Genomic DNA, 16,189 nt, shown 5'->3' with positions numbered 1-16,189 from the left:
GGGGAACCAATCGATCGAGCGATCGATCCAGGAAGCTTCTGTGTGAAGCACAGAAGCCTCCTGAATCGATCAGCCGATCGATTGAAGTTACTCAATCGATCAGCCGATCGATTCACAGAGGCACTGCGATTTTGGATTTCACGAGCGTGTGTCTGAATCGATTCAAGCACTACACCAATCGATTCAAGTTCAAGTGAAGTAATCTACGCCGTTAATCTTGACGTGATGACTTCCAACGGATACTTGTGAATCGATTCAGATATAGTCCCAATCGATCCACGGTGACGATGATGTGAGAAACGACTAGTTTTCTCCAAGTTTAAAAATGCGGAAGAAAAAGAAACAGTATCATCTTTAACGAAAAATACTGTTCTATTGCTTTTGCATCATCAATCTTGGAAGTGCTGAACATCTCTCAAGAGTTTGAAGCTAAAGCTCTCCATCTCCCACATTCTCTAGTTGCACGCCGCAAGGAAGAAGCATTTTCAAGTGTGTAATCCTTCCTTTCTTCTTCTTTGTGTTGGGTGTGATCTTTTCTCTTATAGAGGGAAAGTTGTAAGAGTTGTAAGGTTTCTCCACCTTCGGTGTTATTCCGAGAATGAGAGGTTTGATAGTGAAAGGGTGACGGTGGTGTGGACCCTTGGACTAGTCACCTCCTTGAGGAGGTGGATACCAAGTAAATACAAGTGTTAGCATTGCCTTCAAGTGTCTGCTGCGAAAAATCAAGTTGATCAAGAAAACGAAGTGAGCCATTCACCCCCCCTCTAGCTCAACCGATCCTAACAAGTGGTATCAGAGCATTGGTTTGCTTTTGAGGATTCACCGCCAAGAAAGCACAAGTTAAAGAGCTACAAGATGTCATTGAAAGAGGGACATAGTACTTCACGACCATCATTCTATGAAGGCAGTAATTTCGCGTATTGGAAGAGCCGCATGGAACACTATCTCATGACTGAAATTGACATGTGGTTCTCAATCACGGAGGGATTCACAGCGCCAATTGAAAATGGAAAAAATGCTTGAATCATCAAGGTGGACTGTTGAACAAAAATTAAAGGCTCAAGCAAATGCTAAGGCAATAGTGACTCTCCAGTGTGGGTTGAGTTCGGAACAACTCAACAAGGTTGGACCTTTCAAGAGTGCCAAGGATTTATGGGACAAGCTCATTGAGCTAAATGAAGGCACCAAGGATTCAAGAATTGCAAAAAGAGACCTCTTGATAAATCAACTTCAAAACTTCACAATGAAGGATGGAGAAACGGTAAGCTCACTACATGGGAGATTCAAGGAACTCCTAAATGGTTTTCATTCAGTTGGAGAGAGTGTGGAGAACCGAGATCTCATAAGGTATGCCTTAAAATCTTTCCCAAGAAACTCATTATGGTCATCCATGGTGGATGCCTATAAGGTCTCAAGGGACTTGTCAATAATAAAATTGGATGAATTATTTTGTGAACTTGAATTATATAAGCAAGCTAACACAAGCCACAAAGAGAAAGGTATAGCCTTGGTTGCAAGTGAGAAGAGCAAAAAGAAGCACAAGGAAAAGAAAAAGGAGAAGAAGGAGTCATCTTCAGAATCTGAGCAAGATAGTGATAGTGATAGTGATGAAGAGCTATCTTCTAGTGAAATGACAAACTTTGTTCGAAGAATGATGAGGCATTCAAGGAAGTTTGACAAAAAGGATGTTAAGAAGATTTTCAATGATGAAAAGAAAAAAGGTAAATCTCTTGTGGATTCTAAGACTAAGACTGATGTAATTTGCTATGAATGCAAGAAAAAGGGGCACTACAAAACGGAGTATCCAAAGTTGAAGAAGCAAGAGGAAAATATCAAGAAAAAGAAGAAGGCTTTGAAAGCCACATGGGACGACTCATCGTCAAGCTCATCGGAAGAAGATGAAAGGAAGAGCTCAAAGCACATGGCTCTCATGGCCTTAGGCCATGTTGAAGTTAGTGAAGATGAAGATAGTCATGGAGAGGATGTGGAGTCTTCAAGTGAGTCATCATCTAGTGATGATGAGGTAATTTCTCCCAAGCTTGATAAGATATATGTCACCATTGCATGCTTAACCAATGCACTAGCTAAATCAAAAGGGAAGGTTAAGAAATTGCAAAATGATTTGAAAACACTCAAAAATGAAATTGTGTCATGTGAAATTTGCATGCTTCATGAAAATGACACAAATAATTTTGATGATCTTAAAGAGGAAAATGCATCATTGAAATTACAAGTTGATGATCTTAGAGGTGCTCTAGAAAAATTTACTTCAAGCTCAAAATATTTAGACATGATTCTAGGAGCTCAAAGGGGTGTGTACAACAAAGCGGGACTATGTTTTAAATCACAAGATAAGGAAGTTAAATTCACGTCTTTAATTAGTAGAAATCATGCTTCAAGGGTTAAGTTTGTTCAAGCTTGGGTACCCAAGCAATTTGTTATTGATGCTACTGGACCCAAAGTTTGGGTACCAAAACATTTGGTTTATCGTGTTTAAACAGGCATGCACCAAGGGGGAGCATCCAACAACATGGTTCGTAGATAGTGGATGTTCTAAGCATATGACGGGGGATTCTTCAAAATTCTCATCATTTAGACACAAAAGTAAAGAGGAGGAGACTTGGCTTTGGCACCGGAGACTTGCTCACACCAACATGAGGAATATTAAAAAACTTTCAAAGAAGGAGTTGGTGCAAGGATTGCCAAAGTTGAAGTTTCAAAAAGACAAAATATGTGATGCATGTCAAATGGGTAAGTAAATCAAAGCTACTCATAAAGGTAAAAATGTTATAAGTACCTCAAATGCTTTGGAGCTTATTCACATAGATTTGTTTGATAGTAGTAGGTATACTTCCTTGAATGGTAGTAGATATTGCTTTGTGATTGTGGATGATTACACTAGATATACATGGGTGTTCTTCTTGAAACATAAGGATCAAACTCTAGATACCTTGATTGCTTTTTGTAATAGAGTAGAAAATGAAAAGAATCATAAGATAAACAAAATAAGAAGTGATCATGGAAGAGAATTTGAAAATGATAGATTCATAAGTTTTTGTATGGAAAAAGGTTATAAACATGAATTTTCCACCCCTAGGACTCCTTAACAAAATGGAGTTGTTGAGAGGAAAAATAGGGTTCTACAAGAGGCCGCTAGGAGGATTTTAAATGAATATTCACTTCATAGTTTTCTATGGGCCGAAGCAATTAATACGGCTTGTTATGTTCAAAATCGAACGTTAATACATAGATTTCTAGGAAAAACACCTCATGAGTTGTAGTTTGGTAAATCACCTACAATTAAGCATCTTAGAGTTTTTGGATGCAAGGTCTATATACTAAACACCAAAGATCATTTGGAAAAATTTTCCGCCAAGGCGGATGAGAGCATTCTTGTAGGTTACTCAGGTCATAGCAAAGCGTATCAAATTTACAACAAGAGATCAAAATTAGTTGAAGAATCACTAAATGTTGTATTTGAAGAAAATCCTTCTTTGAACTTTATAAGAGCAAACGATGAAGAATTACAATTTGAGTTAGAGAAACTAACACTGAATGAAGAAAATCATCAAGAAGAAAACCAAGAGAGTGATGGTGAGAAAAATGAACCTTTGCCACTTGAACCCGAAATTATAACAAATCAAGAATCAAGACCTACTAGGATTCATGTAAATCATTCCTTAGATCAAGTAGTAGGAGACATCACTCAAGGAGTGAGAACTCGATCTTACTTTAGAAATGAAGGAAGCCAAGTTGCCTTGATATATCAAATAGAACCAAAAACCATTGATGATGCCTTATTTGATCCCGATTGGATTTTAGCAATGCAAGATGAACATCTCAATTTAAGAGAAGTCAAGTTTGAGATTTAGTTCCTAGGCCTACAAACAAATCAATTATTGATACAAAATGAGTTTTTAGAAATAAACTTGATGATAAGGGGATAGTTGTGAGAAACAAAGCTAGATTGGTTGCTAGGGGTTTCAATCAAGTAGAAGGGTTAGATTATGATGAAACTTATGCACCCGTAGCAAGATTGAAGTCAATTAGGATGATGTTGGCCTTTGCCGCCCACAAGGGGTTCAAGTTGTACCAAATGGATGCAAAATCAGCATTTTTAAATGGTGTTATAAAAGAAGAAGTATATGTTGAGTAACCACCGGGATTTGAAAATTTTGAGTGTCCAAACCATGTATATAAGCTTAAAAAGGCCTTATATGGGCTAAAACAAGCTCCCCGAGCTTGGTATGAATGATTGTCAACATTTCTAGTATCCAAAGGGTTTCATAGAGGGAAAATTGATCCCACATTATTCTTAAAAAATAGTGGTAATGATATGTTTGTTGCCCAAGTATATGTAGATGACATTATTTGTGGTTCCACAAATACAGATTTTTTAAATGAATTCATTAATCACATGGAGAGTGAGTTTGAAATGAGGTTGGTTGGTGAGTTAACATTTTTTCTAGGGTTACAAATTAAGCAAACAAAAGAAGACATTTACATTCATCAATCAAAATATGTCAAAGAGCTATTTAAGAAGTTTGGAATGGAAAATGCAAAGGAAATATCTACTCCCATGGCTACTAGTACTAAATTAGATAAAGACGCTGAGGGGAAAGAAGTTGACTCCAAGGTGTATCGTAGTGCTCTAGGGAGTCTTCTCTATCTTACGGCTAGTAGACCCGACATACTTTTTGCCGTAGGTATATGTGCACGGTATCAATCTTGTGCCAAGGAGTCACATTTGAGTGTCGTTAAGCGAATTCTTCGTTATCTCAAGGGGACTCAAAATGTTGGTCTTTGGTATCCTAGAACTGAAACTTTTGACCTAGTGGGTTATACCGATTCCGATTATGCCGAATGCAAATTGGATTGCAAAAGTACTAGTGGTAGTTGTCAATTTCTAGGGTCTTCTTTAGTAAGTTGGTCGAGTATAAAATAACATTGTGTAGCTCTCTCTACAACCGAAGCGGAATATATTACCATGGGAGAGTGTGTATCACAATTATTGTGGATGACTCATACTCTAGAGGACTATAAACTTACCTATAACAATGTTCAAGTTCTTTGTGATAATGTGAGTACAATCAACTTGACCAAAAATCCCGTTCATCATTCAAGAACGAAACACATAGAGGTTAAACATCATTTTATTCGTGATCATGTAACTCGAGGTGATATCATTTTAAATTATGTTGGATCAAAATCAAACTTAGCCGATATCTTTACTAAACCTCTACCCGAAGTTGAATTTAGCTTTCTTAAAAGGGAATTGGGAATGTGTTGTATTGATTAAATCACATCCTCCATGATCACTTTATAGGTAAAGCTCTTTAAGTTCTATTCACCTTAACATTGCCTCTCACAAGAACATAGGATTGTCCTCTTAATATGATTTAGATGGGGTGAGAGATTAGGGACATTTATCTTGGTCATGATGTTTGTTATGATGCATTATTTTGGTCAAGAAAAGTGGTTTTCATATGAAACATTCATTTGTCCAATCATAGGGAAAGCAGGTGTACAAATCATGTGCACTTTGCCCTACGATTATGATTGGAAATTTCAAATTTACAATATGTATAAAACTTATGTTTGAAACCTTGGTTGAAGTTTGTTATTGGATGAGAGTTATCATTGCACAATTGGATACATACTTACTCAAAGTATTAAAGTTTTTGACAACTTTCAATTTTGTGTAAGTTTTCGCTAAGAAGAATCAATTCTTGTCAAATTCTATTTTTCCTTGATATTATGCGATATGTATAGTATCTACACAAAATTTCATGATTTTTAGAGTTGTGTACGTTTGTTTGTGCATTTCCAAAACTTGGATCTGAAAGTTTTTGAAAGTGCAGTAATATCAGACCTCCTAATCGATCGATTGAGAGGCTTGCGTCTCACCACAGAAAGCATCTGAATCGATTAATGGATCGATTCAGTGCGTCTGAATCGATCAATGGATCGATTGAGACGCGTTTTCGATTTTCCAGAAAGCATTTTGGATTGATCAATGGATCGATTCAGTGCGTCTGGATCGATCAATGGATCGATTGAGACGCATTTTCGATTTTCCAGAAAGCATTTGGATCAATTAATGGATCGATTCGGTGCGTCTGGATCGATCAATGGATCGATTGAGACGCATGTTCGATTTCCACAGAGGCGTCGTGAATCGATCGACCGATCGATTCACCTGTTCTCAATCGATCGGTCGATCGATTGTGAATTTCACACCCATCTTAAAACCCGATTAACCTAGTTTTTCTCTCACTCCACCTCATTTTCTCTCCCGACTCTCTTCATGCCCTAGCTCTTAGGAGACTTTCCCGGCGACTCTCCCGCCTGCATCGACCTTCTCTCCGGCGGTTTTTTTTCCAGCGAAGAGCACTCTTCCACCTTTCTCCCACCTCTGCTCCTTCTACGACCTAGGCCGTCCCTTCTTCCTTGTCTCGTTGTCGCAGCTCACAATGCCGAACTCAAACCCTAGGTAACTCCTCCATTTTTTTTCTTCTTCTCTCTATTTTGCTCTTGTCAGTTTATTGTGGCTAATCCTGATGTTTCTTTTGTGCATTTCATTCATGCATCATGTGCACGGCCATTTATCTTCTCTTTGCATTATGTTCCATCGTGTTGCTTCTGTTCTTGTGCATTTTTTTCTTCAGAAAAAAACAAAAGGTCAGAGAGTCTGGGGAGGGTTCCTCTCGAATGCAATCACGTCCTAAGCCTCTTACTGATCAGCATTTTCCAAATGCTACCTTGCAGCAGACCTTTCACCGAAACACATTCAAGTTGATTCCTCCTCGTTCCATTGATAAAAAATTCTATCACGACTCTTGCTTTGAACTGTTTTCCTTGATAGAATATTATAAACTTTCCTCCATTGTTTATTGTGAACGTAGTGTCAATCCTAGCCTTGTTTCCGAATTCTATAACAACTTGCATACCTCGGATGGAATTCTTTATCGCACTCGTGTTGCCAAGCGTAGCTTGGATTTCTCATATCAGATTCTTCAGGAGTTTTTGGAGTGTGGCCCTTCCACGAGTGATTTCGTCTTTTATCCTACCCTGCCTGAGCTCTTGCCCCCGCCATTCGAGCATATCACTATTACTTCCATGCATCAGACTCTTTTTGGCCGTCCTCGTCCAGATGGTCCACTTGCACATATCACCACTTTCTCGTCTCTTGAGTTATCTGCCCTGGACAATACCCTATTCAAAGTCGTTATAAACTGTCTTTTGTCTATTGTCTCTCGTGTTTTAGCCCTTCTGAGACCTCCTCACATGTTCTTGCTGTACGCCATGCGGTATCGCCTTGATGTAAACATAGCCTTGAACATCTTTCACTGCATCATTCACTTCACTCAGCCAGTGCAGCAAACAGTTCATATGCCTTTTGGCAATCTCATTACCGAGTGGTTGGAGTCCATGGAGGTAAATGTCTCTCGAGGGAAGCTACAGCATATGACAGTTTCGTATTCCCGCATCTCTTCGCGATCTTTCATGAAGACTGGTATGGTGGATGGACCAGATGGCATCAGATGGATTGACGGACGTGCCCTTGGTGAGGGACCACGAGCTCGACCTTGGGGGGCAGGACAGGCGCCGGATCCAGAGGCTGCTGATCCTCAGGCGGATATTGAGGCACCTGCTTCTCCAGATCCTGCTGTCACTACCCAGATTCAGATGCTTGAGGAGACTGTGGACACTCGTCTTGAGGAGCTGTCCATAGCTGTTGCTGAGATACGCACTGAGATTGCCACTCTACGGACGAGTGTTGAGTCTTTGACCGAGCTGGTGCGCTCGTGGATAGCAGGTCGTTCTCCTCAGCTCCCTCCTCCGGCAGAGGATGTGCCTCCTGGCCCTGTTGATTCTTCCAGGAGTCCTGTTGCTCCTACTGATGTTGCTGCTCCTTCTGAGGGCGACATGATTGAGTTTTATGTTTCGTTATGACATCTAGTGTCACTTTTCTGTATGGATGTTTGGTTGTGTATCAGTGTGCGTCTACGACACCATTTTGTATTTTGTGTCCATGGTTTGACTTGTCGGTTGAACATATGTATTTTGGCAAAACTAATTTCAGTCTATGGTTTACATAATTCCTCTATGATGTTTTGGTTTAAGGGGGAGTCTTCTTCTAGTATATTGTTTTTGCTTCTTGCACCCATTTAGGGGGCGTACCCCTCGGGTTTATCGTAGTTGCTTAGTGCCCGTATTAAGGGGGAGCTTTGTTTTTTTTTTTTTTTGACAAAGGGGGAGATAGGTTGACGTTTATGCTTAATTTAATTACAATTGAAGTTCATGCTTACTGCTTATGCTAAATTCAGATAAATTTCAGCGCAGGTGCAATCATTATTTATCATTGTATTATTATGGTATATTGGAAATTAGTCTAAACTTAAATAGATTGTCAAACATCAAAAATGTGGAGTTTGTTGGTGCAATCATGCCCTGGAAGTTTCAATGTGTTGACAATTGTTTAAGTTTAGGTTAATACGGTGAATCTAACATGCATTGTGAGTTTGCAGGAGAAGTTTCTTGCAGGTCGGAAAACCGGATGCAAGAGAAGTCCAAGAAGGTCGAGGACCGGATTCTTGGCAAAGGAGCCCTTGCAGGTCAGAAAACTGGATGCAAGGCAAGAGAAGTCCAAGAAGGTCGAGGACCGGATTCTTGGCGAGAGAAGTTCCTGCAAGTCAGAAGGTTGGATGTGTGTTAAGCTCATTTAGCAAAAATTGATTGGTAAATCGATTTAGATATGGCTGTGAGGCAGAATGCCTTTAAATCGATCAACCGATCGATTAGAAGGAAGCCAATCGATCGGCCGATCGATCGGGAAGTTTCTGCGCGAAGCACAGAGTGCTTCTGGATCGATCAGCCGATCGATTGGGGAACTAATCGATTGATCCAGGAAGCTTCTGTGCGAAGCACAGAAGCCTCCTGAATCGATCAGCCGATAGATTGAAGTTACTCAATCGATCGGCCGATCGATTCATAGAGGCACTGTGATTTTGGATTTCACAAGCGTGTGTCTGAATCGATTCAAGCACTACACCAATCGATTCAAGTTCAAGTGAAGTAATCTACGCCGTTGATCTTGACGCGATGACTTCCAACGGATACTTGTGAATCGATTCAGATATAGTCCCAATCGATCCACGGCGACGATGATGTGAGAAACGGCTAGTTTTCTCCAAGTTTAAAAATGCGGAAGAAAAAGAAATAATATCATCTTTAACGAAAAATATTGTTCTATTGCTTTTGCATCATCAATCTTGGAAGTGCTGAACATCTCTCAAGAGTTTGAAGCTAAAGCTCTCCATCTCCCACGTTCTCTAGTTGCACGCTGCAAGGAAGAAGCATTTTCAAGTGTGTAATCCTTCCTTTCTTCTTCTTTGTGTTGTGTGTGATCTTTTCTCTTATAAAAGGAGAGTTGTAAGAGTTGTAAGGTTTCTCCACCTTCGGTGTTATTCCGAGAAGGAGAGGTTTGATAGTGAAAGGGTGACGGTGGTGTGGACCATTAGACTAGTCACCTCCTTGAGGAGGTGGATACCAAGTAAATACAAGTGTTAGCATTGCCTTCAAGTGTCCGCTGCGAAAAATCAAGTTGATCAAGAAAACGAAGTGAGTCATTCACCCCCCCCCCCCCTCTAGCTCAACCGATCCTAACAGTATGCTCGGAGTGCTTCCTTGGGCTTCTGCTTTAGGGCAAAGAGGTTGACGCTCATCTTGTGATAGCGTCGGCTGCTGAGAAATGGTGTTGGAACGTAGCTCGGAAGTCCTTGAAGTTACGTATTGAACCGTCTGGTAGTATTCAGAACCAGCACTGTGTTGGGACCGATTATATAGCTAAAGGGTGGGGTGAATAGCTTGGTGCGCTCGTCGTGCTCTTCGTTGCTTGTTTCTTCAAGGATATGCAACGGAAAATACAAAGAAAACAACCACAACGCTAACACTAAGGATTTACTTGGTATCCACCTCAAGAAGAGGTGACTAATCCAAGGATCCACACACTCACGCACCCTCTATTATGAAAAACACTCCTTTATGGTAACTACTAAAGGCGGAGAAGCCCTACAAGTTCACACTATAAGAATAAAGGGAAAGGGAACAAAATACAAGCAGAAGCTTACAATTTCGCACAAGAAAAACCCTAACCCTAGCTTTCTTCTTCGCCTCTTGACTTGGACGTGCCTCCAAGATCCTTCAAGAACTGGCGATGAGAGCTTTGTGGAGATGCTATGGAAGCGCTGTGCTCGCTGGAGAAGAAGGTCGTGAGTTCTCTGCCGAGAGAACAGCTCGCCAGCAGCTAAATACGACGCCAACGGTCGGATCCCGATCGATTGGATTGCTCCCAATCGATCGGAGAGGCTTTGGATCGATCGGTCGATCGATCCAGAGCGCCTCTGTGATCTTGAAAATTGCCTAGATGATTGGTTGATCGATCAAGGGCTTATCGTGCGAAATCACACCTCCCAATCGATCGCCCGATCGATTGGGGGCTCTGGATCGATCGACCGATCGATCCAGAGCTCTTCTGTTCGCGCGACACTTCTCCCCAATCGATCCACTGATCGATTGGGAGAAGACTTGTCGCAGGGACTCACCCAATCGATTGGCCGATCGATTGGGCATGTGCCAATCGATCGGTTGATCGATCCAGCTTCTTGTTTTTGCCCCAAAACAAGTCCAAAGTCCCCTAAACCAACATCTGGTCAACCATGACCTGTTGGTTCATCATGCCTAGCATCCGGTTACCCTTGACCTGCTAGGACTCGCTCACCAAGTGTCCGGTCAATCCCTTTGACCCACTTGGACTTTCCTTCTCGTGCCAAGTATCCGGTCAATCCCTTTGACCTACTTGGACTTCCCAACACCAGATGTCTGATCATCCTTGATCCATCTGGATTTCCTCGTGCCTGACTTCACTCACCAGGACTTTCCCAATTGTCTGTCTTCACTCACCAGGACTTCCTTCTGCCTAGCTTCACTCACTAGATCTTTCATCTGGCTTCACTCACTAGGACTTTCACCTAGCTTCACTCACTAGGGTTTTCCAGCTGCCTGGCTTCACTCACCAGGACTTTCACCTAGCTTCACTCACTAGGATCTTCCAGCTGCCTGGCTTCACTCACCAGGACTTTCACCTGGCTTCACTCACCAAGATTTTTCTTCTGCCTAGCTTCACTCACTAGGACTTTCACCTGGCTTCACTCACCAGGATTTCTCTTCTGCCTAACTTCACTCACTAGAACTTTCACCTGGCTTCACTCACCAGGATTTTCCATCTGCCTAGCTTCACTCACTAGGACTTTTACCTGGCTTCACTCACCAGGATTTCCAACTGCCTAGCTTCACTCTCTAGGTCTTTCACCTGGCTTCACTCACCAGGATTTTCAACTGCCTAGCTTCACTCACTAGGTCTTCCAACTGCCTAGCTTCACTCACTAGGACTTCTCTTCTGCCTAGCTTCACTCACTAGGTCTTTCACCTGGCTTCACTCACCAGGATTTCTCTTCTGCCTACCTTCACTCACTAGGACTTCTCAGTCAAGTATCCAGTCAACCTTGACCTACTTGGCTATCCTTTACAATTTCACCACATGAACAATTGCACCTGCAATCTCCATGTCTTGTCAAACATTGAAACCCAAACATCAAGACTCGATCTTGAACCAATTCAATCTCAGTCAACCAGGTCAACCTTGACCTAGGGAATATTGCACCAATAATCTCCCCCTTTTTGATGTTTTACAATACCACTTAACAATACCACTTGTAAGTTAGGCTAATCCCAAAGCCTGAACTTCCTTCATGCCAATATGAGAATGATGGTTTCCTTCATCCTTTCATTTTTCCCATAGGGTGATGCACACATTATCCCCCTATTTCAGGGAATGAAGGCCTAACTTAACCCTACATTCTCCCCCTATTGGCACACATCAAAAAGAAACTCTCCCCCTGAAGAGTTACTCACCGTTGTTCACAACTTCACTCGTTGTTCACAACACGATTCAAATAAAGGTCCCATACCCTTTATTTGCATCAAAAACTCATCCTTGAGCATATACCACTAAACAATGAAGATATCCACTCTCCATTGTATTCTCATGCCCAACCTTGAGCATTTTCACTAAGGAAGGTAAAACCACCTTCCAAAGTGTATGAAAATAATTTTTCATGTCCTTAAAGAGTAACTCCCCCTAAAGACATGCATATAACTTCTGTCATTGCACCAACAATGACTTGGAATCCCCAAACCTTTAGGAAACCCAAAATTAGAAGTTTTGAGGTTCAAAAATTCAATATTGAAACCAAACCTCGACCTAAATTTCTACTTAGTTTTCCTTAACCAATTCATCCTTGTTTTCATCATGAAAACTCCCCTTAAATGTGTATAAATATGTTTTGAGGGGTTAGGAATGATTACCTAGACTAAAGATGGTCCAAAATGCTGAAATCAGGCTTTACCATCCAAAATCAGTATTCCCAATCGATTGGAGTTAGGTCCCAATCGATTGAACCTGCTTGAATTGATCCACTGATCGATTTAGGAGGGCTGGATCAATCGGTGGATCGATCCAGGAAGCTTATGTTCGCGAGAAGCTTGCTCTCAATTGATCGCCCGATCGATTGAGACCCTACAATCGATCGGGTGATCGATTGAAGCTCTGAAAAGGTTGAAATTCAATTTCAGTCAATTTCAGAAACCCCTAGAAAAATCTACAAAATTCCAAAAATCATAAAAATTTGTGTAGACATTGTTTAGGACATATATTATCATGAAAAAATAGGTTTTTAAGAAAATACTTCATATTTTCAAAGATTGACACAAACTAAAAAACTTGTAAAAACTTTAGTGTGTTCTTCTAGTTTGTGCCTAACTCTTCAATGATGATCACTATCAAAAGATAGTCTACATCAAGGTTTTCCAAAAGCACTTTAAAATCATTTTCAAAACCAATTTCCAATCATGTTCTTTGGGCTCAATGCACATGACTTGTACATTAGCTTTCCCAATGATTGGAAAACACATAACTATGTGTTTGATGAACTTAAAACTCACAAGAATGCACTAAATTAACATCTTGAGTTTTGTTCATCATCCTAACATCTCACTTGTATTTAATGTGTACGAAACCACCTACAAGTCACCTTATAATTTTTAGTGAGATGTAAACTTTTGGTTTTGCCCTAATCTAGGGATCATGCATATCTACCTAGGCATTTTGAGGTTATGAACATCCACCAAGGATGTTACTTGTTAATAAATGTCATTAGTCCTTAATTGCAAGGAATAAACTAATGCATGATAATGTTATGGCATACATCAAAGACAAATAAGTTTCAAAAGAAAATTTTCTATAACTACATGATGTATGTATGACATGATATGGTATTTTTGTGTTTTTCATAATAAAACATGAATGCAAAAATAAACATGATGTCATGACATATGATGGGCAAACAATCATGGCAAATTTTAGCATAAATGAAATACCTAGATTACCTATCTAAGTATCCTAAAGCCTTGGCTAACTTAAAATTTAAGTCCTAGATTGCCCTTAAGTTCCTAATAAAATGCCAAACTCCCAACTTGACATTTCTTTTACTCTTAATTTGTTGTGCCAATTGAAATTAACTATATTTCTCAAATTTTGGCACAATCTACTCTTCCAAGAGTAACCACTTTAAATTTAGGCCCGGATTGCCTTTAATCCCTTAAGAACATACCAAAATCCCAACTTGGTAGTTCTTGACACTTGATTTCTTGTGCCAATTAAAATTATATCCAAAAACTCAAATTTTTGGCACATCTTACTCTTTCCAAGAGCAAACCATTAATCCTTATCATTTTCAAAGGTTAACAATAACCTTGAAAATGCTCTTCGAGTGCCAACTTTATCATGATTGGGTTAACTACCCTTTCAATTTGAGTTGACACTCTCTAACCCATCTAAGGGCTAGAGAAAATGCTCCTAGGAACCCAAAACCTATTGGTGCTCCTTGGATGCTCTAGGTATTCACTAGGGATAACTTCCCTAGATACCTTCCTAGTGACCTTGTTAGGCTTCTTAGAGTCCTTGGTCATCTTTTCTAGGTCAACTCTAGGGATTTCTTCCCTTGTGACCTTCTTTGTGACTTACTTAGACTTCTTAGAAGTCTTAGTCATTTTTGTTGTTGCAAAAATACTTCTAGGGATAACTTCCCTTGTATTTTTGACTTGACCACTAGGCCTAGGGTTAGTTCCATAACTATATGGAACTCTATGGTAAGAAGGCACATCCTTTTTGGTTTTAGGTTTGTATCTCAAACCTCTATGACCCTTGGATGACCCTTGTTGTCCTAAACATAGGTTTTGCTCATTTTGCCCTTTTAAGATATTTTCCATCATTTTTAGGGTCTTTTCCATTTTATCAAGTCTTGACCTCAAGACTTGATTTTCTTTCCATAAATCCCTAGTTTTTTATTTATCGTTAAGTCCATGAGCATTTTTATTTTTAGGCTTGTAACTAAAATCCTTAGAATTCTTGCCTAAATTTTTATCTACCTTCCTAGACCTAGGTGTTGGTGCAATTTCCAGTAGGTCAAGGTTGACCTAGTTGACCAAGCGTAAACCTTGGTCATGGTTTCGATGTTTGACAATACAGAAAGACATGTAGACATGGACAATGCAGGTGTAGCTGTCCATGCGGAGAGATACTGATCAGGGTCTGATCAGGTTGGATGAAGAAGAATCAAGTAGGTCAAGGTTGACCGGATACTTGACTGAGAAGTCCTAACTGGGATGTTAGGTAGTTCGTAAAGTCCTGGTGAGTGAAGCCAGACAGTTCGGAAAGTCCTGGTGAGTGAAGCCAGACAGTCAAGAAATCCTGGTGAGTGAAGCCAGGTGAAAATCCTAGTGAGTGAAGCTAGGTGAAAGTGAAAGTCCTGGTGAGTGAAGCCAGGCAGTTGGAGAAAGTCCTGGTGAGTGAAGCTAGGCAGTTGGGAAGACCTGGTGAGTGAAGCCAGGCAGTGGGAAAGTCCTGGTGAGTGAAACCAGGCAGTGGGAAAGTCCTGGTAGGTGAAGCCAGGCAGTTGGAAAGTCCTGGTGAGTGAAGCCGGGCAGATTGGAAATCCTAGTGAGTGAAGCCAGGTGAAAATCCTAGTGAGTGAAGCTAGGTGAAAGTCCTGGTGAGTGAAGCCGGGCAAGGGAAAATCCAGATGGATCAAGGGTGATCGGACATCTGGTGTTGAGAAGGTCAAGTAGGTCAAGGGAGTGACCGGATACTTGGCACGAAGAGAAAAGTCCAAGTGGGTCAAAGGGATTGACCGGACACTTGGTGGGGAGTCTTAGCAGGTTAAGGGAGTGACCAGATGCTAGGTATGATGTACCAACAGGTCAAGGTTGACCGGATGTTGGTTCGAGAGACTTGGGACTTGGTGTTGAGGAAAACCAAGCTCTGGATCGATCAGTGGATCGATCCATTTATACCATGGATTCCTGATCTGTTAGCAGACCGATCCAGTGATACGGCTGATCGGTCTGCAGACCGATCAGTAACCACACAGTGAGCTTCTGTGTGTTATCTGATCGGACTGAAAACCGATCAGGAGGCCGATCAGAAGAAGGCAACAGAGCTGGGAAAGGACAGCTGATCGGTCTAGGGACCGATCAGCATAGAGCCTGATCGATCCCCATGACCGATCAGCAGCACCCTGGACCGATCAGGGTGGAGCCTGATCGGTCCAGGTATATCCATTGAGAGACAACGGCTATATCCGTCTTCTTCGCTGTCTTCTTTGCGATGCAGGTATAAAAGGAGATCGAGGGTGACTCTCTCTGACTCTCCTTCTTCCTCTTCTTCCTACTGACTGTTGAAGTATTTCTGCTTGAGCTTTGTTGAGCTCTTCTTCGCTGAAGCTTCGCGTGAGCTTCCCTCGGCTGGGACTTCAACTGGACAGTTGGTGTTGTGGTTGGATTCCCGTAAAGTTGCTGCTTCATCCAGTCGACAAGAAGGCAAGCTAGGGTTATTACATTTTTGTATTGTACTTAGTTTCCTGCTGTATTCTTGTACTCCTGTTTATCTTGCTGTTGCAAGACATTGTGGCGAGGTTTCTCCACCCAGAAGGAGTGATTATTAGCCGGGTTTCCGGGGTCTCATCCACCGACGGATTGATATGCTTCGTCCACCTTACGGACACGCCGA

This window comes from Zingiber officinale, chromosome 3A, assembly GCF_018446385.1.
Source record: "Zingiber officinale cultivar Zhangliang chromosome 3A, Zo_v1.1, whole genome shotgun sequence".
NCBI classification, from domain to species: Eukaryota; Viridiplantae; Streptophyta; class Magnoliopsida; order Zingiberales; family Zingiberaceae; genus Zingiber; species Zingiber officinale.
Note: the sequence above shows the minus strand (reverse complement) of the source record.